Below are 17,596 nucleotides of genomic sequence, written 5' to 3'. Positions count from 1 at the left end.
AGATTGCATCTCCAGAATGTAAGCACCACAAACTTTGCACTTTCTGGCATAAACACTACAGCTGAAACATGAAAATATTTCTGCAGACGCCGCAGTGAAGGAACAAGGTTGTGTTATTGATTCTGCTGAAATGCTTCTTGCAGAGCAAGCATCAAAGCAGGGCTGTTTGATCAGTTTACACACTTTAAGCCCAGAGTTTATTTCTTGTGTAATCCTCCTCGAGGCTCTCTCTGGCTGAGCAGAACCATTGCCAGAAGTGTCTGCTTCCTGCTCTGCAAATGTAATTTCTCCTCCCTTCTCTCTGGTTTTGGGCTGGCTTCTGTGAGTTCAGTGTATGTGCTGCTGTAGAGAGCATTTTTAAATTTTTTTAATTTTTTTTTTTAATGAAGAAAATGTGGAATTGAATTTTTTAAAAGGATTCCTGAGTTTAGACTAAAATATTTGGTTTGCTCCTTTGAGATGGCTCTCCTCTCACTAGGAAAGTGTGCTGGAACAAGAGGCAATTTTCTCCATCTGCAGAGGATAAGGCTGGGGTCAAAACCAACTGTGTCTTGCTTGACTGCAGGTGTGCTGCAACTGCACATCAGCCATCTGCTCATCAGTCCCTCTAGCTGTAAAACAGCCTCAGCAAAAGTGAGAAGCTGTGAGCATTCTGAAACCAGTTGGGCTCTGCCAGCCAGGTCTGACTTCAGACAGTGGGCTTGAGTGCAGGACTGCTGCAGCTCAATATCCTTAGAGAGATCTCTTATCCTGTTCTGTGCTCTCCTCTTGATACTAAGATGGGTGTCTTACAGCTTATACCTTCACCTGACAGTGAGAACTGGATAAAGGAGCTTAATAACTGCATCTTTGCATTGACTCCAGATCAGAGAATCTTCTCTACATGAATTTCATCAAAACAAAGATGAAGATGCTTCAGGGTGTAGGTGAGGTGGGCTCATTGCTTTCAAGGATCAAATACCTCCCTGGGGGTAGAAAGTCTGCTGCAGTTTCTAGCAGAGGAAGCCTCTTCTATATGAAGCCTTTTCTCCTGTGTCAGTATTCAGAGGTCATTGAGTAGCTGGGCATTTTTCTTTTGCTTGCAGTAAAAGCTGAGTAGTGTAAGCTGAATATGCTCAGATGTGCTTGAGCACTGGGCAGTGTCCACCTCCAGTGGTCTCCTACCCCATGCACTGCTCCCAAGACCAGGCTGAGGTTGCCTTTGGATGTTTTGATGTGATCAGTGTGCTTCCTCCCAGGAAATAATGGTGTCCAGGCTAAGAAATGGTGTGGTGTCTGCTGATATCTTGATTTCCTACTTGTGTTGAAACCCCCAGAGTTCAGTTTGGGCCTGGTCCAGCTTTGGATCCCCTGCTGACCATGTACTCAGCAAGTGAGAAGGGTGATCCCTGTCCCTCTTTGTGGACCCAGGTGTACTCTCACCTCTGCTACTGTTCCTCTCACCCCTATTGCCACGTGAATTGTTTCTGTCGAAAATATAGCTGGTACCATCTTTTTGTTGGGCTGGAGAAGCCTGGGTGGCAGTTTCAAGGAGAGAGAAGGAGAGCAGCAATTCTTTTTTTGGGACACTTTGTTCCTAAGCACAGGAAGTTGTAAAATTGCTGATAACAAGCTAGTTCATTCATAGCTGAAGCCAGAAATTACTGCCTTTTCTCAAGGCACTGCCTTCTTGAAAAAGAGCTGAGGCCTGAGAAAAGAAGAGAGTCATTAGTTCTCTTTCAGTTACAGTAGATGCCTTTTTTTTTTTTTTTTTTTTTTGCCTTGAAGTCTGTTATCTTCAACTATCTCTCTCAAAGGAGGAGGTAGTCTTGGTCTGGGGTAGGCTCTGCTCACTTTTAGAGGATGTAACACCACTCCTCCAGTGCCATTTCTCTGCTGTGGATCCTACAGACTGGATGCCAAAGGTTAATTTCTAAGCTGTTGTAAATAGCTCACATTTCAGCTCCTGTGTTGCTCCTGACACATTCTGAGAAATATTTTCTAAATGTATTTCCCAACTTCACCATAATTCTGTATTTACCTCTCAAGATGTAAGATATTTTAGTGCAGGGGTGAAAACATCCCCAGACTGAAACATACATCATGGCACTAAACAGCTGTGCTGCTTTCATAGGTGGAATTGCAATCAAACCAACCAAGGCGTGAGCATTTCTCAGCAAAAAGTTGGTTTGTGTTTTTGCATTAAGCACAGAGAGACAAAGATTCATTTTCTTGAAGAGCTTATTTTGGGTACTTAACATACTTGTGGAAGAAACATGATCGGGGGGATGGGATGGATATCTCTGGAACATCAGGAGATAATGTCAGGACTTCAGGGAGGGGGGTTCATGGCTGTTTCTGGTTTCAGTCACATCTGGGAATCTAAACAATATTACAGGACATGCTGGAGCACAGATTACTTGCAACAAGGGCACACTGACCCAAATTTTTTGGTTTTTTGTTACCACTTCTTTTATTTTTATGGGCAGTTTTTAGGAGTGACCTTGACTATAAAATTACTGTCAGCCCATCTCCCCTCTGTCTGGTTTGTGGCTTCCCTCCTGAGATCTGCAGTGAGGGTTATAATTAAATTGGTTGGAAGACTTGCAGAGGGCAGATGATGTGAGGAGGTGTCCCTATAAGTCAGGATCTCCTTCTAGGGCCTGTGTTCTCTCTCCTCAAGGCTGTGTGGAAGCAGGAGGACAAATGTATAATGTATAAATGCTACCAATTTCCTTGTCACCTGGATCTTTGGGGTAGAGGGCTTGGGAAACTTGAGGGCAAAACCATTCAGGACACATTCTTATTGCCCTGGCTAAGCCATGAGACAAGTGCATCCCATTGGGAATTTCCCATATAAGTTTCCCCTCTATTTTTCCAGCACTGGTTTTGGATTAAGAGCTGCTCCTCAAGGCAGGCCAGATATCCAGAACATGTTTTTCCAGGAACAAAGAAAAGGTCTTCCCAAACAGACCGAAATCCTTGATGCCTCAGATTTGCTGAGGCAATAGTTTTATTTCCCACACTGCCTTAGGACTGACAAATGGCAGAGAAATTGTAATGGCTGCTTTGACTTGGGCCATGTTAATGTGGTAAACACAATTTATGTAATCCAGCCAGGGTTGTGATTAGCAAGATGCAATCTAGGAATTCAGTGTTTATCTACCATAATGTGTTGGTACCTTAGTTCTGGTCCTCTTGTACTTAAGCATGAGTTTTAGAAGAGCTCACTTCTTACACGAAAAGTATCTGTACAACTTTGAATCATTGAAATTGAAGATTTAGGGGAGTTCTTTTTCTTAAATCTGAAGTTGTAAAACTCATCTTGGCTGCACTGAGAGGTCTAAAGATGGGGGTCTGCTCTAGTCCTCTCCTTTGCAGTATTTTGCAATAGAAGTAGAGGCAGAATAGTCAGCCACTGGGGAAAAGTCTGCTGTCACTCTGGCAGGCTCTGAGAGACTCTGGGTCCTCCTAAAAGCTCTTCCTGTCTCTCTGAATTTGGTTTACACTTCTGCATAGATATCCAGCTATGTTGCAAGAAGGGAATGGCTCCATACCCTTAACAGTCACACAGATAAGGATTGCTGCTAGAAAACCTGTTTTATTCTGAATAATGAAGTAAAACCAACAGGATTGGTGACAAGGGTTTGTCTTTCTTAGGATTCATCCCAAGAGAGTGTGGTGCACAGTGGTCAACAGCTCTGACACTGCTGCAGCTGGACAACCATGAACCTGGAGTGCTTCCTGGCCTGTGAGTACTACTGAGATACTTTTTTTTTTTTTTTTTTTTTTTTTTTTTGTAGTCTCTTGCAATGGCTTTTAGGTGGAGTCATGAGATGTAGTGAAAGAAATTCCACGGTAAAATTTTAGCAGTGTGCATCCTAAACTCCACTTGAGGAAGAGATTTGTATGACTGTGCAGGGAGTTGAAGCCCTCCTAAATGTGCCTTACATATGTTTTTAAAAGAATTAAATTGCAGGTCTGGATTATCCCATAGAGAATGTCTTGGTTCAGAAACCAAATCGGGATGTAATGTTAAATAGACTGTACATTTTTTTTTATGTATATTGGTTTTGTGCCTCTGGGGTAGCTTTATGCATAAATCTCAGTACCTATGCCAGTAAAGCCAGATACTTGTGTTGTAGCTGGATTGTGCTGATATAAATTGAAACAGGATTCAAAAATGTGTGTGTCTATCTCTAAATCCCACCTTTTTTTTTTTTTTTTTTTTAATATTCCTGTTCCACTCTAGTGATTTCAGCAAAGCTATGACTGCTACCAACACCAGGCTTTGGCTTTGCTGTGTGGGTTGCCAGAGGTTTCAGTGAAACAATGTTTGCCACAACTCACTGCAAATTTGTGTCACAGGAAAAAAATATTGTTACAGTCACAAAGAGAGAGGCATCCAGTTAGAAGATGCTTTGTTGTTGTTGTTTGTTTGCAGTGCTTTTCAGAGCAGCGCAGTTGACAGAATTAACTGTCCCCATTAATGGAATGGGAATGTGGAGCTGCTGAAAGCAGCTGAAGGACCAGGAAAGCCTTCTGAGAAACATCTGCACTGCCAGCCTCTCAGCTCAGTTGCTTATGCTTAATTATTTAGAGCAGAGTGAACACTGAGTCCTTTTTTTTCCCCTTTGAAAGTAGGTGCATTAACATTTTCCTGGTGATTTGTGGTGATTCCAAGTACATTTCCTGATGCAAGATATGCTTTTGTAGACTCTCAGATATTTAAGTGAAGAACAGAAAATGATCTTGCTAGTTCATCAAAGAGTGTAAAATGCTGCCTGCCATTGCTCTTAATGTAGGAGCTAATCCCCAAGAACTGCTTGGGGAAAAAAAAAAGTTTTCAAGTGCAACATACTTGTGCACTAAAAGTAAAGTACTGATCAGCACAATGGGATGTCAAATTCATTTTGCAGGTTTGATGGTGATGCTAGAGATCAGGCTGGGGATAGTACTAATAGTAGTTTGGGGTTTTGGGGTTTGTTTTTTTTGTTTTCTTTCTCTCCTGGTTGTAACAACTCATTTATACATTTTGTAAAGGGGAAAGTATTTGTCACAGACTGAAACACATGGGATGAGTAATGAAATGCATCTCAAAGTAACATGATGGTCTCATATGTTACTAAATGCTTACAGTAAAGCACATATAGATGCATATGACATATCAGAGGGCAGGAGCCTTGGGGTTTTTAATCCTAGGTTGGGAACTTACTTTCTTTTGACTTGGAGCACGTCTTTTGACTTTTCCATTGAGTTATTGTCTCAGTTTTACTTATTGCTTTATAGTAGTGAACTGAGTCTTAGATGAATGAGGAGCTACAGCATCCTTTGGGATTTGTTGATCTAATCAAACATGTGACTTGTTTTACAAATTAAAAAGGTGAGGATTTGAGTAACTGACTTTGATAATTGAATGTTAGAGGGATCATTCCTGGCTGCAGGATCCCCATGAAGTATCTCCCCATGGGAGAAAACACAACACATTTCATACAGAAACTATGGTGAGAAATAATCATCGAGCCTGCCAGGTGATGAAAACAAGCTCTTTCCCCTCCATTTTCCATTGTCACACCCCTGGTGAAAAAGCAGAGGGCATGGTGGCTGGTCAGCTGTGGAGTGTGAAGAGCTCAGTGCTGTGTGACATTTGCTGTCCCTTCTTCCCAGGCCATGGTCTGGGCCATGCCCAGAGGATCACAGACATTTTTCAAGCAGCAGAGAGAGGATGTGTGATTTGCATTGCTCAGAGGGGCTCAGTGCTACCCAGCCTTGCAAGGATCCAAAACCTACGTGGAAAAGTGCTACAGGGGAATTTTCTAAGTAGTGGGACCTGGGGAAGGTCTATAGGGGCAAAAGGGAGAAAGGCATTTATCACAAGTGGGTTGTTAAAAGATCTCAATTTCTTGGTTTAAAAGAAGCCAAAGTCTTGAGAGGGGATTGATCCTGGATTGTTCTGGATGAGATTTTGTTTCCAAATAATCTATTCCTTGATATCTATGCACAGAAAAAACCCAACCCTGTTTAAATTTTTTGAGTGGCATTGCAAGATAAACATTTCAGTTTGATTTGAAGGAGTTAACAATGTCAAATTTGAAGACACTATATTAAAGTGCTGACAGATATCCAGGTCCACTTTCCTCCGTAATTAAAGAACTATTTAAATAAAACCTGAAAAGCTGTTGCCAGATCTCTTCTTTCAACCTTCTTTCATTACAGTTGAGGTTCAAGTTTTGTATAAACCTTGGCAGAAACCTGAGAACCACAGTTAAATCCAGACTATATTGGACAAATAGAAGTGAATATGGCTGGACACTTGTGGCCAAGTGCATGTTGGAGTATTAGGAGTCTTTGCAATGACTTCAGTCATCACTTGTGGTGTGTTTTGAAAATGAGTTTTTCCCCCTTTCAGTCCCCAAATTAAGATGCTTGTATTAGAAAATTTAAATATTTTTATTTCTCTTGCAATATTGCACTCAAAGCTTTCAACACAAACATTTTATTTCTCCATCATCTTGTTCTCACTCAAAAGCATGAACTTTTTGTTAGATCTGCTTCAGAACTTTGTTGAAGTGAAAAATCTCAATTATTTTGTTGTGAATGCTTGTTCTAACAACTTGGCCAGGAGAATATGCTTTGTTCATGGACACATTTCTCAAGATCCCACAGAAATAAATCTCAATCTCCTCTACTGTGATTAAAATCTATCACACTTTTTCTGGTGTATGACCTTGTACAAGGTTTTATCAGCCAAAGCTCGGTTGGTTTATGCCTGTTATTTTTTATGAAATTCCTGAGTTTTGTTGACCCTTGCTACCTGTCCCATCTCTGTCAGGAGCAAGACTTCCATTTTTTTGTAGTGCTTCTTGAAGTGTGAGAGATGAAGCTGGGGAACTGTTTCTAAGCAGTTACTCGGCTGTGTATTAAATTTACTACCTATGAAATTTTTTCAATGAGTGAGAGATATTTGAAATGCTTCTTTCTGCAAGTGTGGATTAGGTACTTAATATGCCCTCTGTTTGCTGGAGGATACTGATACTGATGATGTGACATCCCTGGAAGGCAAGGTAATAATCACTGAAATCAGACAGAGAGCTGCTTCTGTCCCCTTCTGTCCCCTGGATGCAAGGGCATCTGAACAGCTTTGTTCATGCTAAATAAAACTGAGGACACAAAACACAGGCAGAGTAGGAGAAGCAGCTGAGAACATGTCTAGTTTTTTTCCACTGCCCTGAAAAAAAATCAGGACAGAGTATGTGTGAACCAGCTGCGAGTACACAGCTCTCAGATCTTCACAACTGGGATGGACTGAGTGTCCTTCCTGGGACACTGCAGTCAGTCAGTCAGTCAGGATGGGATACCCACACTACATGCTTGTCTCAGTATTAAGACTGATGAGAGTCTCTGCTCTTCTGAGATGAATTTTCCCCTTGTCTGTCTCAAAAGGCTTAAGCACAAAAGCAGGGTTGGGTTGAACACTCTATCCTGAGGTGAACTGTGCTCTTTGGAAACGCCCTGTAATTGTACCCAGCCTGAGCTGGTTATTGTTCTGTAGCAGTCATGTGTGCTTATGTTTTAGTTTAGCTGTGTGGATGCTGTAGGATTGAGAAAAGTTGGTAATTGCACACTGAAGTGTGCTTCCTCCCCAGTATTTAGCAGTTTTGAGAATGCAGTTTGCTTGTGGTCAGATTATGCATCCATCACTTTGATAGGAGGACTCTTTCTGCTAGAAGCTGTTGTGTTATGAATTTATTTTTAATGCCTGCCCATTGTCAGTGCCTTTAGAAAGAAGAGGCATATTCTCTTCGTCCTTTTATTCATTAAAACCTTGCTTCTAATTAGGGGAGGTTGGTTAGATTGTGAGCAGGCTGGGGTTACTCCAGTGTAAAGCCCCCTTAAAGCTGAGTATATACATGAATATGTAGTTACTGCAGAACTAACCCCCAGGGATCCTAATAAAAGAGACTATCTAAAAACTCTGATTCCTTACTAGAAGGGGAACAAACCCAACTGTGTCAATAGAAACACAAAAGATTGTTGAGTTATACATAGCATCAAGCAGAACGAAATGTCTGGGTTTGTCCCACCCAGCAGTGTGGGGAGGGAAAGGGGTTTGCCAGCCTTATGGCATGTGGTGAGGACTTGTACCTTGGGAAGGGAACAGTGCTGATCTCTGGAGCCCACAAATGGGATCCAGGCTGGAGAAAAACTAAGTCAGAATGAGTTTTGGTACCTTAACTTTTGAAGTGATGGACTAGCACTGGCAGGCAACTGTGCAAGAAGTTGCTGTGTTAAGTAATTGAACAAAAAGTTGGGGTTTATTCCTAAAGTGTTTCAGTTAGACTTTATCTCATGTTGTTGTTATGGAAATGTTTTAATGCTGATCGATGTTTGATGTTTTAAACTTAAACCCCCAAAAAGCCCAGCTCTTCAGAATGGTTGCTAGCAGTTCGTTACCTAAAGTTACTTGTATGCTGGGCATTTTACATGTTCTTCACTGGGGTTTTATTTTTAATAAGTTGTTAATGTTGGTGAATGAACAGAAGGCTATACCCAGGCTTTCTACATAGCATAGCTTAGGCACAGTGTTTTTCTCTCCTCCTTGTAATAAATCTGAAGTAATGCTCTAGGTACTGCAGAAAATAAACACCATGTGATTAACTTGAGTGACATAAACATGACAAGATGAATAGGAAGCAATGGGGAAAAAAGGCTGATGGTTCAGAAGCCGAAGGCAGCATAGCTGAGACTTTCTGGAGCTGAGCAGTTCACCTCGAGCAGGGTTTGTAGGGCACAGCTCCATGTCTTGTCTTTTGGACAGGCAGAGCCAGGCTGAGCCTGACTCCCTGCTCCAGAGGATGCCTTGGCTGCTGTGGGGCCCACCACAGGCTGTTCTAGTAACCCTGGGTTCCTAGAGAAGCAAACATTTTAGAGAGACAAGCCAAATTTCAGCTATGCAAATCTCCTCTTAGGAAAGGGAACACCCACAGTAACCATGGATTTAAATTCCCGATTTCAAACTCTGATATTACTCATTCTTTTTTTTTTTTTTCTCTCCATTCTTTTTGAACTGAAGCAGTCATCATGTTGCAAATGGAAGCTATGAAATCTTTGGGTTACTGGAGCAGCTAAGTGACATTTCTTCCCTCCTTGTCCCAGCTGCAGACAGAAGACTGACTGGTATTAGAATAGTATTTTCTAGGCTCCTTTGTGTTAACAAAATAATGCAAAGGCTTGGGAAAGCCTGACTAAGGCATTTCTAGAGGTAGTATTGGGAAACTGGGTGCCATTTCTTTAAAATTATCATCTTTCTCTGTACAGACCTCTGACATGCATGGAGCAGTCTCAGGTTGAAATGTAGTATCAGGATTCTCCTGGCTTTCTCTTTTTGTGTGCATTGTTTCTGTGTCATTCATATATCATATTTTTGCTTGGCACAATATGGGTGTCTGTTCTCAGCACTGCTTTTGACTTTTTTTTTGTTGTTTTTCAATTAACTTGAATCTTCATAGTAAACTTCAATTCTTGAGGTCAAACCAATTTTACTGGTCACCTTATGGGAGTTCATGAAAGAGTCTATTTAATAAGTCAAACAAGGAATTTGTTCACCAATACTGTGATTATACTCTCTTTATTCAAAAACCTTTTTTTTTTTTAACTTTCTTGATGCCACTGGTCTGAATTTGTGTTACAGATGACTCAGGGCTTTGTGAAAGTTGTAAATTATCTAATTAGGTTTGTACAAACTGTTCTTCTGGAATAAACTGGAGTCACTCGGTCTTTGGGGAATTGTGCTGGAGAAGTGATCTACATTTTGGTTTTAGGACTTCAGCTTGACAAAGCAACTGAGCTGCACATGTGGAATGAGGGGTTTTTGGGTGTTTCACTGCAACAAAAAGCTGCTAGCATCTTCTGTAAGCACTGGCAAAAAAAAAAAAAAAAAAGGTGTTTCCATAGTGGTTTCATTGTTTTTTCTAACCTACAAATGTGAGATTTCTCTCTCTCTGACTGGAGCAGTGGCACAGATTGCCATTTTACACTAAATGCCTTGCATTTAGGTGGCTAAGGCTGGGGGAGATTCAGCTCTGGCTCTGCTGTTCCTGTGTGGAAGAAGGATTTTCAATTGCACAGGAAGAATGCTGCTCAACAGGATTAAAGAAGGTAGCATTAGAGCCTAAAGTGTCTTCTGGAATGATTATTGAAAGCCACAGGGATAAACTTCTGGTGATTTTAATAAGATAATGTTCTCCCTTTAAGACCAGCTAACTCCAGCTGAACCTTCTGAGGTCACCTTCCTGAAAGATCTGTCTGTGGAAGGTGAATGGTGCCCTGAAGTGGAGGGGAAGGATTGTTACCTCGAATAAATGTGCAATAAGTAGGATTCTGTGGGTTCTGGAAGTGAATCCAAGCTTCTGTGTGTTCAGCTGATGGCAGAAGCTGACCTCAGCTCTGGGGCAGGCACACATTTCAGATGTAAACCAGCATGTAACCATGATGAAGATTGAACACCAGTGCCCCTCACTTTCTTCTGCCACAGCATGATGTAGTCTGCTCTTTCTGTGATTTAAAATCAGCTTCCTCTGCTGTCAGGGGTGGCATTTTCCAGATCCCTTCCCAGGACCTCACATTCTGAGCCTGTGCAGCCCTGCCTCTTGGGTTTGTGTGAAAGCATCTGCCTTGGGTGGGAGATGGTATACAGTAGTCTCTTTTATTTACAGGAAAGTCTCTTTAATCAGAAATGCCCTTTAGAATTTACCCCAAAGAACAGTCCAGCTGCTGTACTTTGGCATCCCATTCCCTGGGGCACCCACAGAAAGGGAAGATGGATTTCTCCCTGCCCTGAGTGAAAAATGTTGCTGGGGAATGTAAATTTCCTTCTGAAGTTCATAGGTATATTGGGATCTGCAGCCTTTTTGTGTGGTTTGGAGTGCTGCTCTACTCCTTGCCTCTGAACCAGTGGTTTGATTTATAGTGGTTCTTTGTGAAAAATGGGAATACATGATTTATTATGTATTCCAACATCAGTGATTTCCCAAGTGCTCATTAAAGAGGGGGGTGGGGTGGGGGAAGGTGCTGTGTGTGGTTTAAGATGTCTGATGGATTCTAGGCCATCTCCACAATGCCCAAATTCTTAAGCTGTGGGTACTTCTGTGGGTAGATCTGGAAAACGGATGGGTTTGCTCTGCAAAATTTGTCAGAGGGATGCCATAAGCAGTATGAGACACCTTGAGAAAAGCTTGGAACCCTTTACTCGCCCTCCCAAAAAGAGTTGAGCAGGCTGTGCTACTTCCCCTCACCTTTCCCACCAAGTGCCTGTGAAATTCAAGCCTCAATCACAGCATCTGTGCTCTGGGCAGTGGTTTTCAGTCCAACCTTTGCTTTTGGAAGCCGCAGCTCTTGCTTAGGTGAGACAAAACCAGTGGAAGGGCCAGCAACCATTGAGCAATTTGAATGCATTATTTTACAGTGACTTCAGGATGCATCCACTCCTGCATTTGGATACAAATACATTTTCTTACTGCCATGAGAACTGCTTTGGCCTGCCAAAAGGTTTGGGGCTTCTGAGCACTGCTTGAGGTTGGGAAGAGCTGTTTGTTGCACATTCATATTTTCTTGTAGCTGTTCATTAGTTTCCTTCATTTTGTGGTTCCAGAAAGATGCCTTTCACTTTCCACTTGATCCTTTATTGCTTCATATGTGGGTTGATTTAAAAACATAAATGTATTATGGGTGCCCCTTTATTCTGCCTCCCTTCTGCTTGCTCAGTTGGTGCTTGATGCCTTGTCTGAGAGAAACAGAGCCCTTGGGGTGAATGAGAGAGACCTCTCTAATAAAGGGAAAAGATATTTTACACTCCCTGGTGCCAAAGGGGAGTGTTGGCACCAGCAGCAGGAGGTCACTGCCTGATTCTCTGCCAGGGCCTCCTTAGCTCAGCGTTTCCTGGGGGGAGCTCTTGGCTTCAGTGATGTATTACTTGCAAAGATAAGGAATTGTGGCCTTTACTGACTAGGCATAGCAAGTTTCTCTTGTTAAGAATATTTCATTAAATCTTTATCCCTATGTGCTGCAAACTGCTCTTGTCATAACAGTGTCCAGATGTGTCTTTAAAATGGTCTTTTACCCGTTGGTTTTGATAACCTTCCTTGGCAGCTCACCCTTTCCACTGAACACTGCATTCATTAACATCAGGAGTTCTGTTCCAGCGCCTGCAGATCTGGTGTGTTCATTTTTTTTTTTTTTTTTTTTTTTTTTTTTTTTTTTTTTTAAGTGAGCTCAATAAACTAGGAAACACCAACTTATTTCATGTTGGCCAGGGCTTCAGATTTATAGTTCTCTGGTCAGGGACCAAAGAAGTTTAAATAAAACCCAGTCATTTTGCCTTATCTCACTGGTGAAACACTGTCTGCAGGAGCTGAATTCATCCTCTTGTTTCTGAACCACGAGCCACTGGTTATTCCCCTGCCTTCCCTATTCAGTGCATCCCAGCCTCTCGCACAGCACAGCTCTTCTTTCCCATGCTTTGATTGAAACTTCCTCCCGTTTCAGCTGTGCTTTAGCAAGAAGACTTTGTCCTGAGCAGTAAAGGAAAGACGCAGCTCCTTGAGAAGCCCATGCTGAGAATTCTGATGTCCATACAATAAGAGCCTTCCCAAGGAAGGCAGTGGGAACAGCACGCAGACGTCACCCGCGCTGTGTCAGGCAATGGCATCACTTGGGCTGCTGGGATGTCCTTTGTTAATGAACCCTCTGGACCTATTTGCATTCATACGTACAGTGGGAAATTGTAGGGACTTTGTGAGAGCTAGAACCAATAAAGCTTCTCAGGAGGGGATCCCTGGGGGCTGACGACGTTTCCGATTTGGGAGGTTTGCATCTTGTTGGGTTTTTCCCCCTTTGCTTTCTTTGCAAATACTGAACTTGCATTTTTATTGTGTTTAGGAGGCATTTTTTGAATTCTCGGCAGGATTTTTCTTTATGGGACTCCAGTGTCACAGCCACACATAAAGCAAATGTTTATTCTTCAGTTTCTAAATAATCAGCAAACATTGACTGGTATTTCATTTTCCTTTTTTAGAATCATAGAAATATTTAGGTTGAAAAAGACTTTTTAAATCATTAGGTCCAACAGCCAAGTCCACAACTAAGCTATGTCCCTGAGCACCATGTCTACATCTTTTTAGGTTCTTCCTAAGCTATGGTGACACAACCACTTCCCTGGGCACCGTGTTCCAGTGTCTGACAGCTCTTTTGGTGAAGAAGGTTTCTTCACCTGATGTACAAATAGTTATTAAAATGGGCTTTGCCTTGTAGTTATCAGAATATTTTGTCAGTGGTTGCCACTGCTTCTGACTGCTTGCTGCATCCTTGATGTGAAACTGTTTAATATCACTGTACTTGTTTGGGTGACCTGGGTGCTGGCATCTCTTTGGTAGTGACAGAGCTGGTCTTGAACCCATAATCTGTCTCACAATGATGCATCTCAATTCCAGAGAAGTCCTGCAATTGGGCAATTTTATAATTTTCCTGCCACCTCTCTTCTCTGGCTTGCAGCAGCACCAAGGGGAGATGGGTTGAGGAAACCACATGGCTACTTCATGCTTGCACATTTAGTGATGTGGTTTCTGGATACTCTTGTTGTGTCCTTCTCTGCTTAAAGCCTTCCTCTTACAAATCTATTTCTCATGCAAATGCTACCCTCTTGCATGTGCCCTTGAATATTTTTCCAGCATTAATTTTTAGTTTTATCCAATACCAATCATATACCTGAAATTTCAGTGCCTAAAGCTGTAAAACAAGTGAACATGAACACTAGTGACTTAAAGCATAAATCCCTGTAGTCACATCTGTTTTATCTTCCCTGACAAGAAAAGATGACATTAAAAGAAAAGAGTGGGTAGAATTAAGGAGTTACAGTTCCTGATTGCTTGATGTGTGTAAGGTAAGAATTTCAAAGCTTCCCAGATATCTTCATTTTCCAGTCTGTTGTTTGTGATTTCAAATGAATTGGCATCCTGTCAATGATGGTCTTGCTCCATTATTATAAGAATTAAATCTCAGTTAAAGTATGGCTCTGACTGTGCATCTCAGTCATGACAGTAGAAAAAAAAATGGAAAGTGCTACTGGTGTCAGACCAAGCCTTGGCTGAAAACCTCATCAGTGCTTCATGTCCCTGCCTCTTGGACTCTATCTCTTGCATGCCCTGCAAAATGGTAAATTCTGTGCATCCTTTTCTTCCTAAATTAAGAAAGGAATCTGACCTTTTAATCCTCTTTCTTTAATTACCTTACATCTGTACTTTGCTTGATTTGGGCTTTAATGCAGCAAAGCTTTTTAAGCATGTTAAAGTGTTTTCCTTAATCAGGTCCTTGGGTTCCAATTCAAATACTCCCAGAGGCCTTTCTTCCCTGGTTTGGATAGTGTTCCCACATTTCCAGACAGAAGCAAAACATGGTAATTTTTTTTTGCCTCCTTGGCATGTGTCACAGAAACCTCTCTTATCAGTGTTTGAAAGCATTTTGGCTCTTTCTCTGAGTATGCTGGCAATAAATCTAGTCAGAGATGTAGGTACAGTCAGGACAAACCTTAAACAGGGCTCAGGAGCTGCTGCTCACACTGCTGGGAGTGTTCCAGGGTGAGCATCTAACATGACCCTTAGGATGCTCTTTGGGCTCTGACTCCTCCTGCCTGCTATGAGCTGACAGCACCTTCTATACAGCCATGGAGCCATCCACCTTTCTTGCTCTTCCCAGGCAAAGGACTTGGATTCTTCTTGACTATTTGTTTCAGTTTTTGTGCCTTTTCAAAGCTGCTTCAGGAAGCTGAGTGGTTGTTTTGCCACCCAAAGTTTGGTTCCTGGCTGACATCCACTGGTATCTGTACCAGCCAGTAGTGATCCTCCTTTTTTTATTTGGTGCCAGGCTGGTTTCTAATGGACTTTGAGATGCAGTTACTTCCCACTGCAGACAAGAAAGCACCCATTATATTTAGCCTATTGCTGCCTGGGGGTATGATGGTCCCATGCTTCTGTTCTGCCTTGACATCTCTCTGCCTGTCCTTTTTTACTGGTCTCCTTCTATAGCTACTTTACTCCCAAGTCTTGCATGCATTTCACACTAAAAAATGAGTCTCAGAAAGCATACACAGGACTCTCAACATCTACAAGCAGTTGCTGTATTGCCTCCACCTCTAGGCAATGTTTTCCTTCAATCTCCATGTCTGTTTTCTTTGCTGAAGCTGCAGAGCACCCTGATTTCAGCTGAGCCCTACAGGCTTCTGCGTAATACGGAGTAATATTTGCTTTAATTTAATTAACTGTTTGTATTCTCTTGGTGTGTGGCATTCTGCTCTGAAGAGGTGATGTTGCTAGGCAGGCTGCTAGTGCTGAACAACCCAAAGGTACTGAAGAGCAATCCCTAACCTTTTAAGAAGGGAAGTTCAGGCAACATTGAAGAGTGTATGATGATGTACAGCTGATCCCTTCCATGGTAAGCCTTGATAATTTATACCCCTCTACAGCATTCTCTAGGAGGGTCTGTGTGCTTTTAAAGGGAGCTTTATGTATCCACTTAGGTTTTATAGAATTGTATGGGTGTTGTCCACATTTAAAATTTTATTGGTCATCTTCGTTGAGACAGAAAATTAAGTTTCCCTTTTATTAGTCTATAATGGTGGCTGGTATATGTCATATCACTAAAAAAATAAAAAGGTAAGAAAAAGGGTGGGGTTTATCCAACACATGACAAAGTCTACTTTCAAGTTGGAGACTCTGCTGTATTTCATATTTCCACTGCTCCAAGGAAATACCTTGAAATTGAAATGTTCTGGCTGGATTTGGAACTGAACTGGACTGTTTTATCCCTCTTTGTGGGATATATTTATATATTTGTATATATTTATAAATACATATATTTTACAAGTTAAACTGTAAGGAAGAGCTGCTGCTACACCTATCACAAATCTGTGGCAGAGAGCCATAAGATATAAAGTGCAGATGAATGCAGAGAAAGTCTCTAATAAAAAGTGTGGAAATAATTTCACTGCTGCTGTATCCATACAGAGGCCTGTGGGCATACAAGGTACCAAAGGGCATCCCAAGGTAATTGACACAGGCCAAGAAAACCCTTAGAGTGACAGCATCATGTGATGCAGGAATGATGTGGCACATCCCCAGGTTTGCAGACTCCAGAGAGCAACTTTAATTTCCCCCTCATCTTGAGATTCCTGGTTTCACTTTGGACATTAAAGGTCACAGAGCAGGTTTGGTCTTTTACCTCCCCAACCAGGAGCCCCTGGGCTGAAAGGAAGAGATGCTGTCTTCTCATTTGTCCCCTCTCTCTGGAAAGCAGCAAGCACTTTGGCCTCCAGACAGCATTTTATTTTATTTTATTTTATTTTATTTTATTTTATTTTATTTTATTTTATTTTATTTTATTTTATTTTATTTTATTTTATTTTATTTTATTTTTTATTTTTTTATTTTTTATTTTTTTTATTTTTTATTTTTTATTTTTTTATTATTTTTTTTTTATTTTTTTATTTTTTTATTTTTTATTTTTTATTTTTTATTTTTTATTTTTTTATTTTTTATTTTTTTATTTTTTTATTTTTTTATTTTTTATTTTTTATTTTTTTTATTTTTTATTTTTTTATTTTTTTATTTTTTATTTTTTATTTTTATTTTTTATTTTTTATTTTTATTTTTTTATTTTATTTTTTTATTTTTTTATTTTATTTTTTTTATTTTATTTTTTTATTTTTTTTATTTTATTTTTTATTTTATTTTTTATTTTTTTATTTTTTATTTTATTTTTTATTTTATTTTTATTTTATTTTTTTATTTTATTTTTTTATTTTATTTTTTTATTTTATTTTTTTATTTTATTTTTTTATTTATTTTATTTTATTTTATTTTTTATTTATTTTATTTTTTATTTTATTTTATTTTATTTGTCTTTATGGCATTTAACGTGTCAGCTTTGCATCTCAGCTGGGATTTTGAGGTGTTGCTGTGATGTTATCAGGCAAATGGCCAAAGGATTCAGGGCTCAGTAGATGTTTCACCACCAGCATCTGCTGGCATGTATTCTGCTGCTGTAATCTTGTCTGAGCATGTGGTGAGTCCCCACCATTTACTTTTGGGATTCCTCGAACACATCATTAAATTACTTCTGTAGGTTAATTGAAGAAGCTAGATGAGATCAGGTGTTAGGATGAGCTGAGTATTAATCCCCTTTGTGTGTTTTGAAAGCTCATCTTGAAATCGATAAGTATGCAGCTATTGTCTCTTTTTAAATAAATATTGCCATAAAGGGCTTGGTCCTTGCTTGTATAGACAGCACTTCTTGGGCTCTCTTGTGAAGGCATCTTTTGAAGGAGGGCACAAAAGGGCAAACCATAAACCTGAATTAGAAACACTTTCATAGAGTGACTCAGATTAAAATCAAGCAGGTTGTGGAGAAAATTATGCGTGCTTTAGTGTACTTTAATTATTCTATTTTAGGTTTGCATCACTAATTGGTCTCTTATGGCTCATGTTACTGCATGTAAGTGCATATTTGTAATGTGTTGGTTTGTGCTGACTGATAGCATATGTAAAATAAACATTCTGCCTGCAGTTTC

The sequence above is a fragment of the Calypte anna genome, chromosome 12 (genome assembly GCF_003957555.1).
Source record: "Calypte anna isolate BGI_N300 chromosome 12, bCalAnn1_v1.p, whole genome shotgun sequence".
Taxonomy (NCBI): Eukaryota; Metazoa; Chordata; class Aves; order Apodiformes; family Trochilidae; genus Calypte; species Calypte anna.
This window is presented reverse-complemented; position numbering follows the sequence as displayed.